The sequence below is a fragment of the Arvicanthis niloticus genome, chromosome 4, assembly GCF_011762505.2.
Source record: "Arvicanthis niloticus isolate mArvNil1 chromosome 4, mArvNil1.pat.X, whole genome shotgun sequence".
Lineage (NCBI taxonomy): Eukaryota > Metazoa > Chordata > Mammalia > Rodentia > Muridae > Arvicanthis > Arvicanthis niloticus.
In genome coordinates this window covers 45,677,788-45,695,258 of record NC_047661.1, presented here as the reverse complement: position 1 = coordinate 45,695,258, position 17,471 = coordinate 45,677,788, and the positions used below count along the sequence as shown (strand labels likewise).

The window sequence follows — 17,471 nt, the reverse complement described above, 5'->3', positions numbered from 1 at the left end:
GGGCACACTGGATTAGGCATTAACTGCTCATGTTGTTAAGGGTGGAGCTTTTTAACTCAGTTCAAATGCTAGTTTCTTCTGTTTATGTCTTCAAAAACATATCCAGTACAGCCATAAAATAAACAAAACAAGCAAACAAAAATACATGCCAGCTACTCTTTATCTCAATTAAACTGATATATGAAACTAACCATTAAAGTCAGCCAAGTACTTCCCAAGAATTTTCAAGTTTAAGAGGTGGGGTGTGTGTGTGTGTGTGTGTGTGTGTGTGTGTGTGTGTGTAGCATTTGAGTGGGAAAATATTGATCCAGAGTGAAGAATCAGTATTTTTTGCTGGAACATATTTGAATTATTATTTAGATATGTCTTTTTTTTTTTTTTTTTTTTTTTTTTGGCAGAACAAATCAGTGGACTCTTTATTGCTTCTGGGCGTGGGGCTCAGGAGCTCTTGGTGGGGCGGGTCCGTTTCCTCTTCACTACCACAGGCTTCTGACTTCGAAAGATGGCACTGGCCCTGCGGATGGCCGCCATTCGCAGATCAGGGCGGTACTTGTTCTTTCGGATCATGTGCCTGATGCTGCTGAGGGTAGCCCGGGCATTCTTGTTGATGGTGGTTCTCGTAAGAAGTGGCAGGTTTTCGCTGACCGGATCTGCATTTCATAACGACCACGACCCCTTTGCCATCAGCTGCGGGCTCTACTCCGACGGTCTTGCGGTGAATTAGCCCATTGTAACGGAAGGAGTTTCGGGCCTTCAGATTTTTGGGCTCCGAGCTGTATGTCTGCTTATTCCTCTCGATCAAGAAAGTGGAGCAGTTCCGAATGACCATCCACTGCAGATGCGCGGACATGGCGGCGGCTCCTCTCTCTATGGCGGCCGGAGACGGAAAGAGAGTAGATATGTCATCTTGTTGAAATGTTTTATTCCTATGTATTTTGTATTCTCCCTTTGTAAAATTAAGGCCTGCAGGACATAAGCTTCCAGGACATTTGAAGCTCAAATATACAAATCTCTCTTTTGTGGAAGACTATTTTTAACCTTGTAGATACTAGCCACAAACATATATTAAATATCACCAGGATTTCTTGCTGCTACATTATGGATCTGACAACCATTAATTTATCTCAACTATTCTTTAAACTGCCATTCAATATTTTAAAATAACCAATGCTGATTCTAGTCTACTATTTGACTAAAAAAATTTGCATACTTGCTGCTTTCTAGGTTTTTGTTTTGCTTTGTTTTTTAGAAACTGGATTAAATAAGTGTCACTATGTTTGTTACAACCCTAAAGCATATTTTTTCTACACTAAAATTTTTGAGGTTCTATCTTAGGGTTTCTATTATTGTGAAAAGACAACATGACTACGGCAACTCTTATAAACAAAAACATTTCATTGGTGCTGGGTTGTACTTCTGAGGTTTAGTTTATTATCATCATTGTGATGGTTTGTATATGCTCAGTCCAGGGAGTGGCACTATAAGTAGGTATGGCCCTGGTCAAGTAGGTGTGGCCTTTTTGGAGTAGATGTGTCACTGTGGGTGTGGGCTTTAAGACCCTCATCCTAGCTGTTTGGAAGTGAGGATTCTTCTAGCAGTCTTCAGATGAGGATGTAGAACTCTCAGTTCCTCCTGCACCATGCCTGCCTGGATGCCATCATGTTCTTTCCTTGAAGATAATGGCCTGAACCTCTGAACCTATAAGCCAGCCCCAATTAAGTGTTGTTTTTATGAAAGTTGCCTTGGTTGTGGTGTCTGTTCACAACAGTAAAACCCTAACTAAGACAGAAGTTGGTACCAGGAGTGTTGTATTGATGTGATAGGACTGACCATGCTTTTGTTTTTTTTGGAAGAATGTGTATTTTGGTATTTTGGATTTGGAAAGCAGTGGGATGCTTTAAGTGGGGGCATAATGAGCCATCCTAGTAGGAATATGGAAGACTTTGTTGCTGTGAGTGATTTAAACTGTGCAGACCTGGCCCAAAGGTTTCAGAGGAAAATTTCAATATGTGGCCTAGACATTGTTTTAGTGAAGAATATGGCTACTTTTTGCCCTTGTCTGAAGAGTCTGCCTGAGGCTAATGTGAAGAGACTCAGATTAATTGAATTGACAAAGGAAGTCTCAAATAAAGTCCAGCAAAGACTTTGTTCTTGAGTTAAGTCTCTTGAAGAATATTTTGAACATGCATAGCAATCTTAGAAAGGAAAAGTATAAAATATATGGCTTGAGTATTAAAGGGGCACTAGGAAGTGAAATGGAGCCGAATTCTGTGTTCTAGGAGGTAAGAGATTAAGGGAGCAGGACTTTGGGACAAGATCCTACCCAGCTAAATTTAGATCCAGGCATGGTAGTATACGCCTTTAATCCAGCATTCAGGAATTAGAGTCATGCAGATCTCTGAGTTCAGGTCAATCTACAGAGCAAGTTACAAAAAAGCCAAGCTTAGGCAGACAGACATCAGAAAATAGAAAGCTGGTAACAGAATAAGGGTCGGGGAATGTTCCAGCTCCCAAAAGCAGCGGAACTCGGCAGCTTCAGCCATGTGGCTCTGGCTTTAGAATGAAAAATAGAAGGGACTACTGGGACAATGGATGCTGGTTAGCTGGAGCTAAGAAATTAGCTATGATTAAGAAGAGACCAGCCTCACTGAGGAATTTTGGGAAATATTTTCTGAGAGCACAAAGAAGTTGTGTTCTAGAGATAGCCAAGGTTGTACTTTGTACTACAGCTGTACTTGATAATGTGTAAGAGTCATCCAGGTGGTACTGGTTTTGAAAGCATGAAGGAATCATGAAGAGCAGCTGAGGCTACATACTATGTGAGGCCATGGAAGGCCATTGGTGAAAGTGCAACCATAGTTGCAGTTAACAATCCTAGACTGAAGGAGTCATGCCAAGGAGTCAAGCTGGGCACTATGAAGAGAACCTGTGAGAGGCTATGGGTGAAATCTAGTTGCATTGGAATATCCCAGTGTATTGGAGATGCCAGTACCATGGGATGATCACCAAGAAGAGCAGCAACAGTGGAGTGGATCAACATGAGCTTAGAGTGAAACAGAGGGCAGAGCTGGAGAAGTGATACCAGCCCTTTGGAGGAGCCCAGAAGATCATGTGTGGATTCCCAACATTGAAGTAAGAAGCTGTAACATTGAAGTTGCCTTGGAGAGCCCAAGATGTTGGAGATGCCAGAGCCATGGGCTATCTGCTGAGAAAAGCTGATATCAGGGAGTGGAACCAGCCCAGAAGAAAGATGAAGTCAACAAAGTTTGTCGCAGTCAACTAAGATGAAAAAGGAATTGGAGATCTGAAGATGCTTTGATATCAGACATTATTCTTCTAATAACTTCATTCTTTATATTTTTTGAAAATAACCACTTAAGATAAAATAGGTATTTTCTTGGCCATTATTTTTCTGAAATGTATGTGATGTTTGAGTTGTAAAAAAATTATCCAAAAAAAAAAAAAAAAACAAAAACAAATTTCATTTTATTTCATGGGCAGAAGGAAACTACCTTAAAAGTAAACTAGGAAGAATTTCACACAGGAATTGAAACTTTCTTTTTTAAGAAAGATTGGAAGAGTGCGATAAGGGGGTGGGTGGGAGGGGACTAGGAAGAGTGGAGGCAGGGAAAACTGCAGTTGGGATATATTGAGAGCAATAAACTAAAAAAAATAGAAATTCGAATAAATAAATAAAAATTTTACAAAAAAAAAAAAGACTGGGAAAAAGTTGAATGATGTTCTCTACAATATTGTACATGAGGCTAAACAGCATTTTAAAGGAAATTGTGAGTTTAACAATAAATAGCATTGGTCTTCCATTTTGGAACATCATGTACTTATGTATAATTTGTAAGGAAACATTGCAGTAGACTAACAAGCATGGGTATTTAGTGGATGGATGCCTGTGGTATTGGTCCAGACATCTTATTCCTTCCAAGTAGGAGCCAAGAATAGGATCTGGTATATGTCTTCTGCTTTCTTCTCTGAGTATTCAAATCCCTAAATTGCCTTTCCTAAATACAACAATGTGTCATCAAAAGCAAACATTTAGTCTGCCCTTTGTTGGGTCAACTCACAGTAATTACAAAAGAAGGATCTGTTGTGTTGAACAGAGAAGAAAATTACATGAATCAAATGTTCTTCTACATTGGCCACATACTGATGCAATTGTCTGAACCAGTCTGTGGGATTGTCATGTCTTTTTACAAATTTCAGAACAATCCTTGTATGTTTTCCCTCAGAACAATATTTAGTCTTATAGAATGCTGCCTTATAACAGAAACATGTTGGCTTCTCACGTGACTATGTGCAATGATGCCCTTTCTGTAGATCACATGACTGTGTGCAATGACACCCTTCCTGCAGGTCATGCTCTCAAGAGTGTTAGAGGAATGATGTCTTTTAGCCCATCTGAAAGATGCAGCTTTTTTTCTGGGTTCAGTGTCATTTTTCATTCATAATTTAAAGTTAGATAACTGTCAGCCACTTACAATTTTCTTCTTTTTCTTCTCCCTAATATTCTCTGACTAAAGCAACAAAGAATACATTTGGACTTTATTCATTTACAGGTTGAATATTATAGAAAAAGGTATGTAGGTCTGGTGGTTTGAGTATGCTTGGCCTAGGAATTGACACTATTAGGATGTGTGGCCTTGTTGGAAGAAGTGTGTCACTGTTGAGGTAGGTTTTGAGACCCCCCTGCTAGCTGTGTGAGGATAGTCTGCTCCTGGCTTCTTTCAGATGAAGATGTAGAACTCTAAGCTCCTCCTGCACCATGCCTGTCTGGGTGCTGCCAGGCTCCTGCCTTGATGATAATGGACTAAATCTCAAACCTGTAACCAAGCTCCAATTAAATGCTGTCCTTATAAGAGTTGACTTGGTCATGGTGTCTGTTCACAGAAGTAAAACCCTAATTAAAAGAGGTATGTCAATTCTAAGTGATCTTAGAAGGATGGCTAACCTTTGTAAACTGTGAAGTTCTTCAATAGGGAAGAAAAAGATTTTTAATGCTATTTTCTAGAATTTCCTCCAGCTAGATTCTTCAACTTTACGTACCCACACACCCACCCACCCACCCACACCCCACACTCCCAGACACACACACACACACACACACACACACACACACACCACAGAGCGGGGAGGGAGCTCATTTCTTGCTTTCTCTCTTTGAGTCTTCATTGTCTTTCTTAAACCTTCATTTTATGCTCTGGTTTTAATCAGTCTTTCCTCACTAAGGTTTTATTCCCTGCCCCCCCCCCATACCCACTATAATAACAAGATAGGGGATAATCTTAGCATTTGGATTTAATCAAGACAAGACCAAAAGGCTTCAGAACTCTACATAATCAAAGATTAAAGGTTACAGTAGAAGAATTATTAATACTAGACTCATTAACTTGTGATAACAGGTAATGCCTCTGGCTTTGAAAAGAACAAGAAGTACCATTAAAAGTAGATTGCTTTCTGCATTTCTTAGTGGCAATCACACAAACTTACTGCAATAAATTTAATCTAATATGTTCTGTCTTTTCTGTGTTTTGGATATGGAAATAGCAAACAGAACATTTTACTAGTTAAGGGCATAATAAAAATTTAAATCTATTATTTTCCCATATCACATACATGTAAATTACTTTCTGTTGTCTGCCTTGTCATTTCCCTTTCTCACCATCTGCATAACTTCAAAATAAGCATAGCATTTTGAAGGCATTTACATGGTAAAGCTTTGGTGAGTTCCTAGTTAGTGTTATTTTGAATTTTATGACCCCTAGCTGTCATCTAGAATTTTAAGGATGGATCAGATGTTAGCAGTTAAATATGTTTGGTTAACCTATCTGCCGATATGTTATCTTTTTTATTGGCAGTTGTTATATCTGTCAATAAAAGTGAACGATTTTATCATTCATACATCCTAACTTGGGTTCCCACAGCAAGGGGAGTGAGCATTATCCCATGGCATTCTTCTTCACTGTTGTATACTGTTTGCAGAGAACAGGGAAGGCCTGTGGCCTTCACATAATCAGTGTTTCTCCCACGGCTGAAATCCAGAGGACACTGTGCTTCTTTTTAAGGAGAAACTGGAAAGGGTCCTGGGAAAGGCAAATGTAAGATCAAAGGGTTAGGGAGACCTCTAGAAGGTGGTCTAAAAGTGAGATTTTGGATGATAAGGGTAGAAGGTGACTGCAGCACTTGCCTAAATGAGAGTTTGGGTATAGAAGAATTGCATGAAGATGCAATGCTATGTTCTAAACACACAAGTTACCTAAAATAAGGAGGAAAAAAAGTGAGCCTCCTTTTTCATGCTACTTGCTCGTGATTCTTCCCACATGATGGAAACATCTGAAAGACACTATAGCTATTGCCAGTCACAGAGGAATATCTTACATTTAAAGGAGAGTATAAAGCCAACTTAAGACTACAGCAAAAGGTAAGAGTTGAGACCATGTCATCTGATGCAGTAAGGATGTCCCACAGGTCAGGTATGTCTAATCGCAGCATGCAGAAGGTGTAGATAGGAAGAATGGGAGATCAAGCCCATTTCCAGCTGCATAGTGAGTCTGGAACCAGTTTGGGCTATATGAGACCCTACCTAAAAAAGACTCTACATTTGTTCCAATAGGCACACTTCTTTTTTTTCTAGTAGAGAAACATTGCCTTAGGCCAGGAAAAGCCTGTGTCATAAGATGATAAAAATTATCCAATTGTGTGCCCAGTTCCTTTCCCAGGTGACATGAGCAGCTGTTGCAAAATCCCAGATCTCAGTTACTGCCAGACCACAGGCGACTGAGGCCAGAAAACAACATATGACTCAGTTATCACTCACTATCCCTAAGGTGGAGACAGGGATAACCACACATAAACTGACTTGTGGAAATCAGTCTACATCACCCAGATGTCTGTGCCCTGGCACTTATTCTTGATAAAACTCAAAGACATTTGGAATTGTGGGGAAGGAGTCACCCTATAAGGAAAGTGTTTTCTCTAAAATATCTGCTTTAACCTCACTTCCTGTCTTCTGTGCTGGATTTTCCTAGGATTCTGTATTTAAGGAAAATGTATTGGTTCTTCCTTGAGTGTAAGTCCCTGTGGTTGTTTGGCTTCCTTCAAAGCCCACTGGCATGATGAGAAAAGTGGGCTCATTCCAGATCTGATATGAGACTCAATTTCAGGATCTGTTGAGACTTGAAAAATTTAAAGGCTTAAATAAAGTGTTAAATATTGGAAAATGTCTCAAACATCTCTTGATTTGGATCCGGGTTACAAATCCCAGTACTTCTTGGAGTCAAATGGGAACTGTGGGCCATGCTCTCTGGATTGTACACACCAGTGTTGAAACAACAGCATGCGGCTGGAACCATATCTTATCCAGTCTAAAGAATGAAGCTGAACCCAGGAACTAGTTGGCTGTTCCCACATAAGAATGTGAATCCGACACTGTTAGTTCCTTCAGTAGATTTTTTAAATCAAAACTTAGAAATCCAGCTTAGGAAGTGAGACCCTTATACAATAATGTTGCCCACTATACACTATCTATATTAATGATATTAACATGTTATCTATAAACAAAGCATGTGGATCAGGTAAGATATGTACAAGTTCCATGGTCCTACAGTCTTGGATCTACACTTTACCCAGGGTACAACATACCTACAGTGCTCTCCAAGACTCATATTTGCTTTAAGTAGCAGTTTGACACTCCCCTCTACCAAGAGCTGGGAAGTGTGAACATCTTTCTGCTAGGTTCTGAGAGTGTAGTATGATACCATGGTTGAGGTGGATATTGTTTAATGTCTTCTTGCCTCTTACAATGCTAAGTTTACCATCTTCTCCCTAAGAAGACACTTAGGTTTACTTTAATATGTAATTTTATTTTGGATTCTTACCTTTGTGTCTCGAATATAATAGAATTTCAATGAATACTTGTAAATCTGAATTATTAAAGTGTAACGAGTATATCCAGAATATATGCCCCCCCCCCCCTGGACTCTTTATATATATAAGAGTAAGGAAATATCAACAGTTCTAGGTTGTGAAGTAAAGTGGTTATTCTAAGGCGGTGGAATCGGCAACATCACCAGGAACCAATGGAGCCATTCATCAAATACAACCTATGAACGATTTTAGTGGAGTCCTGGGATTGTCAGGCTTATCATCTGTGGTCATCACCCAGCTTGCACCTTTCTATCATTTCTTTTTCTTTTTCTTTTTCTTTTTTTTGGTATTCTTTTATGAAACATATATCATGTATTCCAGAGTGGGTTGGAGAAGTAATAACATTATATTCCATCAGGAAGTGAAATAGAAGGTGTCATGGTAAAATTCAATGGCTGGACACATAAAGTTATGCTCTTTGGGCTATATAGTCCATCCTTTTCCTCCCTGAGAATCAGTTCTATAAATTTTTGCCTTGTTTCAAATGTTTACAGCTACATAAAACCTAGTAGTACAAACAACTATGCCGGGCAGTGGTGGCGCACGCCTTTAATCCCAGCACTTGGGAGGCAGAGGCAGGTGGATTTCTGAGTTCGAGGCCAGCCTGGTCTACAGAGTGAGTTCCAGGACAGCCAGGGCTACACAGAGAAACCTTGTCTCGAAAAACCAAAAAAAAAAACCAAAAACAAAAACCAACCAACAAACAAACAAACAACTATAACTTATTATTGCCTCTCATTGTTCTATGAGCTGATTAGACTAAGCTCAATGATTCTTGCTCATTGTCTTCCTCTTAGTTGCAATTAGACAGCAACAGAGTCCTGGGTCATCTCAAAGGTTTCCTCCACAATGACTTGACTGGAGTCACCTTGAATACTCCCTCGATGCTGGCCACTCTGTAACAGGGCTCTTAGTGGAGACAGTAGCCTATAACACATTTGTGCTTTTCACCACGGCTCTTCCTCCACTGGCAGCTAAAAATTATGCTCACAGCCCAGGAGGATATAGTTTCATGGAAAACCTTGCTGTATTTCTAGCACATGGGATATATATGATCTACTTCTTTAAGGGAAGAGTAGTTGGAGAGTCTGTTTTGAAAGCCCAATCCTTTTTTTTTAAATTACCTAAGTATCTTCTAGATGAAAGGGTTACTTTTTCCTAACAATTAAACTCTCATGTAATTGACAGTGCTTTTGTATAGCTCCAGAGTCAAGTGGTAACATTAGAACCGGAGGTCATGAAGGGACCTGAGTGTAGTTCCACTGCTGAAATTCAAATGCCTTATACATTATGAAAATCATCGAATAGCTGGAGCCAGAGCAATAAATAAATAAATAAATAAATAAATAAATAAATAAATAAAATTGCCCCAGAGCAATAACTCAAATAGTTGAGAAGAGATAATAGTATCGATTGTGTGATTTTTTTTAAATACTGTTTTTATATTAATGCAAATAATTTGAAAAACTTTAAGGTTTTTAAAAAATCATTATCATGACCAGTCTTATACATACAATGCATATACATCTCCTATACCATTTTGAATTTGACAATTATATATAATGTACACATTGAGTTTCAATCAAACTTGCCTTCAAGTCCTTCTGACCCCTCCCAGAAGCCCTCTATGACTTCTTCTCAACTTTATACAGTTTGTCTTAAAAAACAAAAACAAACAACTGAGTCCAGTGGGTGCTATTGAGTTAAGGACTAGCCATTAGAGCATAGATAACATACCCTGGGACAAATTTCTGAAGGAAACTGACATCCATTGAACTTTAAATAATAAAATAATAAATATTTCCTTCCACAGGGTCCTTTAAGAGCTTTTTAGAGTCTCAGTGAATGTATTTTCATTCTCCATGTTACAGGAATTCTTAGAAGCATTTATGAATCTTTTTACAATTCTATTTCTTCACTACTAAAGTCCAAGATTAAATGTTTGTTGTAGTTATAAACTGAGGGTAAGTCTCACTGATTATAATACACCTGCTCCTTCCTCATGGTGCTGCTTTGGAGACCTTACAATAATGATTGATTTCTTGTTGTCGTGGCCCGAGCTGCCCCGTGTTTGGGGGCCAGAAATGTCTTGGACCGTTCTGTCAATGTTTGAACCCACACTGCCAAAAGCCTTGGGGACTAACTTATTAGCCCGCACTGCCCCAAGCAGCTTCGGTCTGCAGGTCAGGGTTCAGCAAGAGAGAGAGTGAGGACGGACACCAGGAATGGAGACCAGACAGAGTGTGATTCAATCTCATTTATTCTTCAGTCTCTCTTCTTCTCTCCAAGTCCCAAGTCTTGAGTTCCTAGTCTGTAGTTCCTAGTTCCTAGTGCCTCCAAGTTCCAAGTTTCTTCTTCCAAGTGCTAAGTGCCTAATGTCTAATTCCAAGCTCTTCCTCCAAGTGCCAAGACTCAAGTGCCTAATTCCTACTCCAAGTTGTACTCTCTGAAGTATCTGATTCTCTGTTCTCTAAATTGTTCTGAACTCTCCTGTCTGCCCTCTCGCCTTTTATATGTCTCACTTCTAAGCCACGCCTCTAAGTCACGCCTTTAATCATGCCCTTAGGTCTTGTCTCTAAATCTGATCTCTAAGTCACACCCTTAAGTCACACACCTTTAAGTCTCACACACCCAAAGGAAGATCCTGGGTATCTAAAGCAAGATGTTATCAGAGTGTGCTCAGCTGTTGCAGGCTAATGTAATCAAATCTCTTATCAGGGTATATGGCTCAAGATGGCTGCAAGGATGATAGCCGCCTTATGTTGGCTCCCCACAAGTCCCTCTTTTTAAATCTTTTTACAATTCTATTTCTTCACTATTAAAGTCCAAGATTAAATGTTTGTTGTAGTTATGAACTGAGGGTAAGTCTCACTGATTATAATACACCTGCTCCTTCCTCATGATGCTGCTTTGGAGACGTTGCAATAATGATTGATTTCTTGTTGCTATTCTGAGTCTCTATTTGGTGAGAACAGTTATAAGTCCCAGAGTTTTTTCCTTGATTTCTTCTTTCCTTCCTTTCCACTTTCAGTATTTTTATTTTGAGTAATGCTAAACTATAATAATTAATATTGGCACACTCATTTTTATTTGCTAAACCATCATCTCTAGTTGCTTCTTACAACAAAATGATTTCACTTTGGGGAAATGTTATGTAGCTTGGTTTTGTGTGGTCTTGGGAAAGCCATGTAGTCCCTTCCCATTCTTCTGAGCCATATCCTACTATGGTCGGTCCTCAGCCACAAATCAAAGCTTCAACTAAACTGAGCCAAATTAAGAGATGAGCTGCTAGGCTTTATAAGTTTGACTTAGTGGGTGAAGTAATAAAAATTGTACTTTCACAGTTCTAGATGCCAGAGTCAAAATCAGTTTCATTGAGCTCAAGTCTAGATGTCAGCAGGGGCTGCTGGCTGCTCTGGAAGCAGGAATACAGAATCTGTTTCTCTGGCTTTTCTTGCTTTTATAAACCATCTGTATTCTTTGGCTAGGAGTGCCTTCTTCTTTCTTGAAAGGACATCACTTTGCTTCCTTTATTACATCTCCATCTGACTTCTTCCAGCTTCATACAATGAACTTTATTAAGACACTGTCCTGCTTAGATAATCTGAGATTATCTCTCTATCTCCAGGTCCTTAATTGAATCACATATGTAAAGTATCACTTGTTATGAACATTAATAAATTTCTTGGTTATATTAACAGTGATTTTGGGGCATTTGACATCAAGACAATAGAAATCATGCAGAGCCAATTGTGTGGAAGACATGCAAGGCTTTGGTTGGGGTTTGGGCTCACAAACAAAACAGAACTCATCATTGACCATAGTAGGAGAGCAAGCTGTTCTTTGAACACAGGAATGGGATGGCTTTTGATTTGGTGGGATGGGTTCACAGACAGTCTCATCTTCCCAGGAGGACTTCAAGTGCTTAAGCTTCTGCAGCCCCATAAAGAGCAAGGGAACAGGACAGAAAAAAAAAAAAAAAACATGACTATTCTTCTAATAGCATCCACCTTTTAAGCTAAGAGCCCTAAGTTTGCTGTCTATACTTTTTGTGGTGGTTTTCCAACTCTCTCCATTACAGAGATCATGTGCAGATATTTTGGCAGGATACTAACAGCTGTCCCTTTCACTTTGACAAGAGGAAGCTCATTTCCATCAGGAAGGAATGAAGTCAACTACCTGGGAATCAACCACAAGAATGGAAGTAAAGGACTGAGTCACCAACATTTGGACACCTAGACTCAGGAGCCAAAAATACACCTTTTTGCTTGAGTTATTGTGAGCTGAATTTCGGTCCTAGTGACTCTGTGTAATTTATTAAGAAAGGGAAAAGGAGAGAGACAGCTCAACCATTGTCTGCTACTTTTAAGAGGTCTGTAGGTTATGTTTGCATGTGAATGAGTTTGAAATTGTTAAGACCTTTTAAACAACAATAGGTTTTATTTTCCTATGTTCATGCTCTTCATACATCTGCCACCGCCACCACACATATACACACACACTACAAATTGCAACTAATAACTAGAAGTTAAGTATATTTAAAATAGAAGTGTGACTAACCAGAGAGAAATTTCTCTTCTCTTTTTGCTAGACTTTTATCATTTCCAAAAAGAAACAAAGGAACATTTTCTTCTTTCCTTCCTTCCTCCTTTCCTTCCTTCTTTTCTTTTCCTTTTGTTCTTTTTTTCTCTTCTTTACCTTCAGTTCTTCTTTCCTTCTTATAAGTTTCTTATATTGGTTTCTTATAAGAAACCAATGTCTAGGATTGGAGAGATGGTTATGAAAGATCCAGAGTACCTAGGTTTGGTTTCCAACATACATGTGGAGCTTCACAACTGTTTGTAACTCTAGTTCCCAGGGTTCTGAGGCCCTCTTCTGTTTTCCACAGGGTTTTGCATCCATGTGGTGGTGCACATAAACTCATGCAAACAAACAGATACACATATAACTAATAATTAGATGAATCTTTTATAGAGAAGGATGAATAGATGACTTCATGGTTTAGTGCACTTGCTACTCCTGAAAAGAACCTTGGTTCAGTTTCTAGCCCTCAGATATGGTTAATAGCCATTTATAATTCCAGTTCCAGAGGATATGACACCTTATCTGACATTTCCATGCAATGCAATCGTGAGATAGATACATAGGCATTCATGTAGGCAAAACACCCATACACAAAAATATTATTTAGGAGAAAGTCTACATCCTAATTTTAGGCTTCCTTGCTTAGAAAAAGGTAAGTGGATTGTGTTCACAACTTCCAATTTTTGAGATCTAGGCATCCTAGTAAACATAGGCAATTTTTGAGATCCAGGCATTTTTGTAAACCTAGACTATCAGGACATTATTGTGAGATTGTACTAAAATGATACAGTATATGGAGGTGGGATTTAAAAAGGAGGGTGCCCAACCTCAGAAAGGTATTTAATCATTTAGTAGATTACAGTCATAGACTCTTTGCAGAGGGGGTACTTATTTCTCTTCTTACATCTGAGCTGGTTTTAGGGCTTGTTTTCACCAGCAGGATATAGTGGAAGTTATAATTGGTGTTAGCTCTTTAGCTAACTACCGTCTTCCCTTTACTCCTTCCTGGTACACACCTCTTAATACCCAGGTACTGCAGCTATTGGACTGGACAGCTGAGAGGTGAGTTGTCACATACAGAGTGGTTCCGGGGGAAAGAGACCTTGTTAGAATCCTCTAAGCTCAGTCACACTTCAAGTGCACATCTGTTGAGTGAGCATTCCCTGTGAATACCTTGGGGAACACAGGGCCTTTGCCGCCAGTCTGCCTAATTGAAGAATAACTGATTGGTTCTTAAGTTATTAAGTTTAATGTTATTGAGCAGAAGATAAGTGGGACAGACTTTGGGGGATTGGGAATTAAGAACTGGAAGTTGGTCTCATAATGACTAAGAACTGCATCTTGTTGTAAGTTAGTCATACATAGTTCCATCTTACAAATGTGAGTTCTTCCTGGTAGAGAGTGTCGCAAGCTTGTCCAGTGGCTGAGCATTGAGGAAATGACAGTGTGAACTGTGGAAAAAGGTTTCCATGGCTGCATTTGACATGGGGCCTGGAGAAATTAAATGAGTTAGACTTTGGAAAATCTCCTTAACCCGGCATGTCCATTTATTCATCATTCTTCCTGCCTGTCTGGAATTGATAAATCATAAGTGTAGCGCCAGAAGTCATTAAAGGACAATGGGATAATTTTGTAGATGAAAGACACACACACACACACACACACACACACACACACACACACACACACACGTGTGCGCACACACATACACACATATACACACAGAGAGCTACACATACATATATACACAGACACACACACACACACACACACACACACACACACACACACACACACACACACACCCAAGATACACACAGACATAGATACAGACAGACACATGCAGCCGAACAGAAAGTTGGAAACATCCTGAAAACCTGATGGCTTTGTGGAGCTGTAGTCCAGGATGCCTGTTTTAGACTTCTTTCATTTGTTGAGAAAAATTTTAATTTCTTAACCCACTTTAAACACCTAGTTACACAAAACTAGAGGCATTTCTTAACAAATCCAAATACTTTGCAAAATAACTGAAACAGTGCTTCTCACAGACCTGAATGAATTGTGGAGTGGACCATTGTGGTGATTTGAATAAGGATGGTCTCTGTATTGTCTCTTATATTTGAATGCTTGTTCCAGGTTGATAAAACTGTTTGGGAAGAATTAGGACGCTGGCTTTGTTGGAGGAAGTGTGCCATTCAGCATGAGCTTTCAGGTTTGAGAAGCCCACACCAGCCCTGTCTCCCTCCCTTTGCCTGCCTTGTAGATCAGTTAGGAACTCTCAGCTACTTCTCCAGCACCATGGCTGCCTGCCTACCATCATGGTCCCTTCTAGGATGGTAACAGAACAACCCTCTGAAACTGTAATCTTGCTCCCAGCTAAATGCTTTATTTATTAAGTTGCCCTACTCATGGTGTTTTTTGTTTTTTTTTGTTTTTGTTTTTGTTTTTACAGTAACAACAGTAATTAAGAGAGTCCTGTATAATGTAATTTAGTAAAGAAATTAGATGTTTCTGCTTTCTATGCTTATGCACTTTAAGGTAAGGCATTTAGGAACATGACTTTGGCAAATAGCAGCTCAAGTGCCCACAGGACTATTACAGGCAAGCAGCTGTCAGTTCTACATTAAAAACATTCAGAGAAGGCTTCTGCTTTAATAGACATAAATACGAATTTGAATTGCAGCCTTTTCTCCTGCAGGTGACAATTTCTTCACATCTTAGTATTCTTATGTCAAAGAACAGGGATAAAAACACCTCAGTGGTTTGGGGCATAATTTCATGCCTTGCTAAAACCACAGAGTTTTGAATCATGTGAAATGGGAATGAAGGAGAATTGCATAGAAAGGAAAATAGTAGAAGCAGAAGGATGCCAGGAAAGACAAGGCTGTAAGCATGTGATAATGATTTCCAAAGGTCTGCTCTTGGCAGACATTTTTTTTTTTTTTTAATAAGGAGCAGAACAAGAGAATATTGTCATATGTGTTTGTTTATTTGTCTGGTTGTTTGTAGTGCTGGAAGGTAAACACAGTGTCTCATGTTTACTTGACAATCACCCCACTACTGAGCTAAAAACCACATCATCCCAAGAAGTTATTATATTTAAAGTTTTAAAGGATTTATTTATTTACTTTGTGTGTGTGTGTGTGTGTGTGTGTGTGTGTGTGTGTGTGTGTGTGTGTGTGTCAGGGTTTCTCCATGGACAGCCCTGGCTGACTTGTATATTTTGTGTTGTTTAATTTTATATGTTCTAGAGTTTTGCCTGCATATATTTACGTATATTACATGTGTGTCTGGCACTAGTGGAGGTCAGAAGAAGGCCTCAGATTCCTAGGATTATAGATGGTAGTGAGCTACCAGGTGAGTGTGGGAACTGAACCTGGATCCTCAGCAAAAGCAAATGCTCTAAACTACAGACCCATTTCTCCAACCCCTGAAGTTATTGTATTACAGAGGTATACTAGATTAGCAATTATACCAAACTTACCTGGAACTTGAAATAAGAAGAAAATGTCAACCTGAAGCAGTTGTGAAGGAAATTAGTCAATAAGAATGAAGAAATCACTAATTAAGTTATTCATTCAGCAAACACTGGCTGAACACTTGAGTACTGCAAACTTTGGCGATATGGTAGAGGACAAGACAGGCTTCTTTCACTCTTGTGGCAGAGACATGCACCATGTGGGAGATAGAACATGTGAATTAAGTTCCAGAGTAGATATATATATATATATATATATATATATATATATATATATATATATGGAGGTAAAAAGACAGGGAGCTGTGCTTGGAAAGATAGGCTCCTCACACATGTCTAAAATAATATTTCATACAATGTAAATTAAAAGTAGGCAGACTGAAGTTGTTTGATTACTTTGTCTTTAAGCAATCACAGGCTTTTTCTAAAGACCATAGAGAGGAAACTGATGCATCTTTTTCTTCTCTGTAGAAAGACTCGAATGAATGAATTCGACTTCAGAGTGCTTTTCCAGCACTTACATACTGAGCGTCTTTGAACTCATTCTATAATTTCTGTACTCTTCAGTTTTTCTGTCTGTCAAGATGAGAGCATGATACCCACTTTCCATGGCCCACGGGCAGACTTTGCTCAGCCAGTTGTGCTCCACACCTGTAATCCAGCTCTCAAAAAGCTGAGGTAAAAGGACTTCAAGGCCAGCTTGGGCTACATAGTTAGAACCCATCTGAAAACAAGTGATAAAACCAAGCCCACAGGAAAAAAATTATGATAAATAAAGTTCTTGGCATGATTTTCAACATTCAAGGACTGTAGTTTTCTCTTTTCCTGGGCTAACATTTAGCAAAAGGGATGGATTCAAACCTGCCATGGAAAAGGTAGGAAAACAATTCTGATGGTCGAGGCAATGGATTTGAACTTAGCTCCTGCTGACATCTGTGGATGACTTTGACTTCCACATATTCTCTAAATAATGACAACAATGGGCTGGTTCCAACCACAGCTTAGCTACTCCTCTTTTGTTTTTCAGGCTAGAAATCAGAGGTTCCTAGCTGTGAGTTCATTGACTTTCATGGGCATGCCTACGTTTTAATAATCAGATAACATGTTATAAAATAGATTACCTGCTCTCATTTTTGATATTCTGATTTCTTAAATGAGGCTAAGGCTGAGAAATCTCAGTGAGTTAGAACTGTTAAATTTCACTGGAGATGCTTCGTTTATTCATGGCAAAAAGAAGTTATTTTCTTTTCCATCTTATCTGTAATTTTTACCAATATTTGCCTTATAATTATAATTGGATAGAAATGAAAAAAGAAACAGGTCATGTGTTTCTAACATATTTTAATATCATTCTTACCTAGCTTTCTATATTCATTCTAATCTATAGACTATTTACTTAAAGTCAGAATCTATAAAACTCATTTAAATGTTGTGTTTTTGTTTTCAAATGCTATCATTTAAAAAGACATAT

General features: G+C 38.9%; 1 pseudogene; it reads right to left on the bottom strand.

Moving 5' to 3' along the window:
* Positions 1–387: 387 nt before the first annotated feature.
* Positions 388–888, bottom strand: LOC117707278 (large ribosomal subunit protein eL28 pseudogene; annotated as a pseudogene).
* Positions 889–17,471: the final 16,583 nt, after the last annotated feature.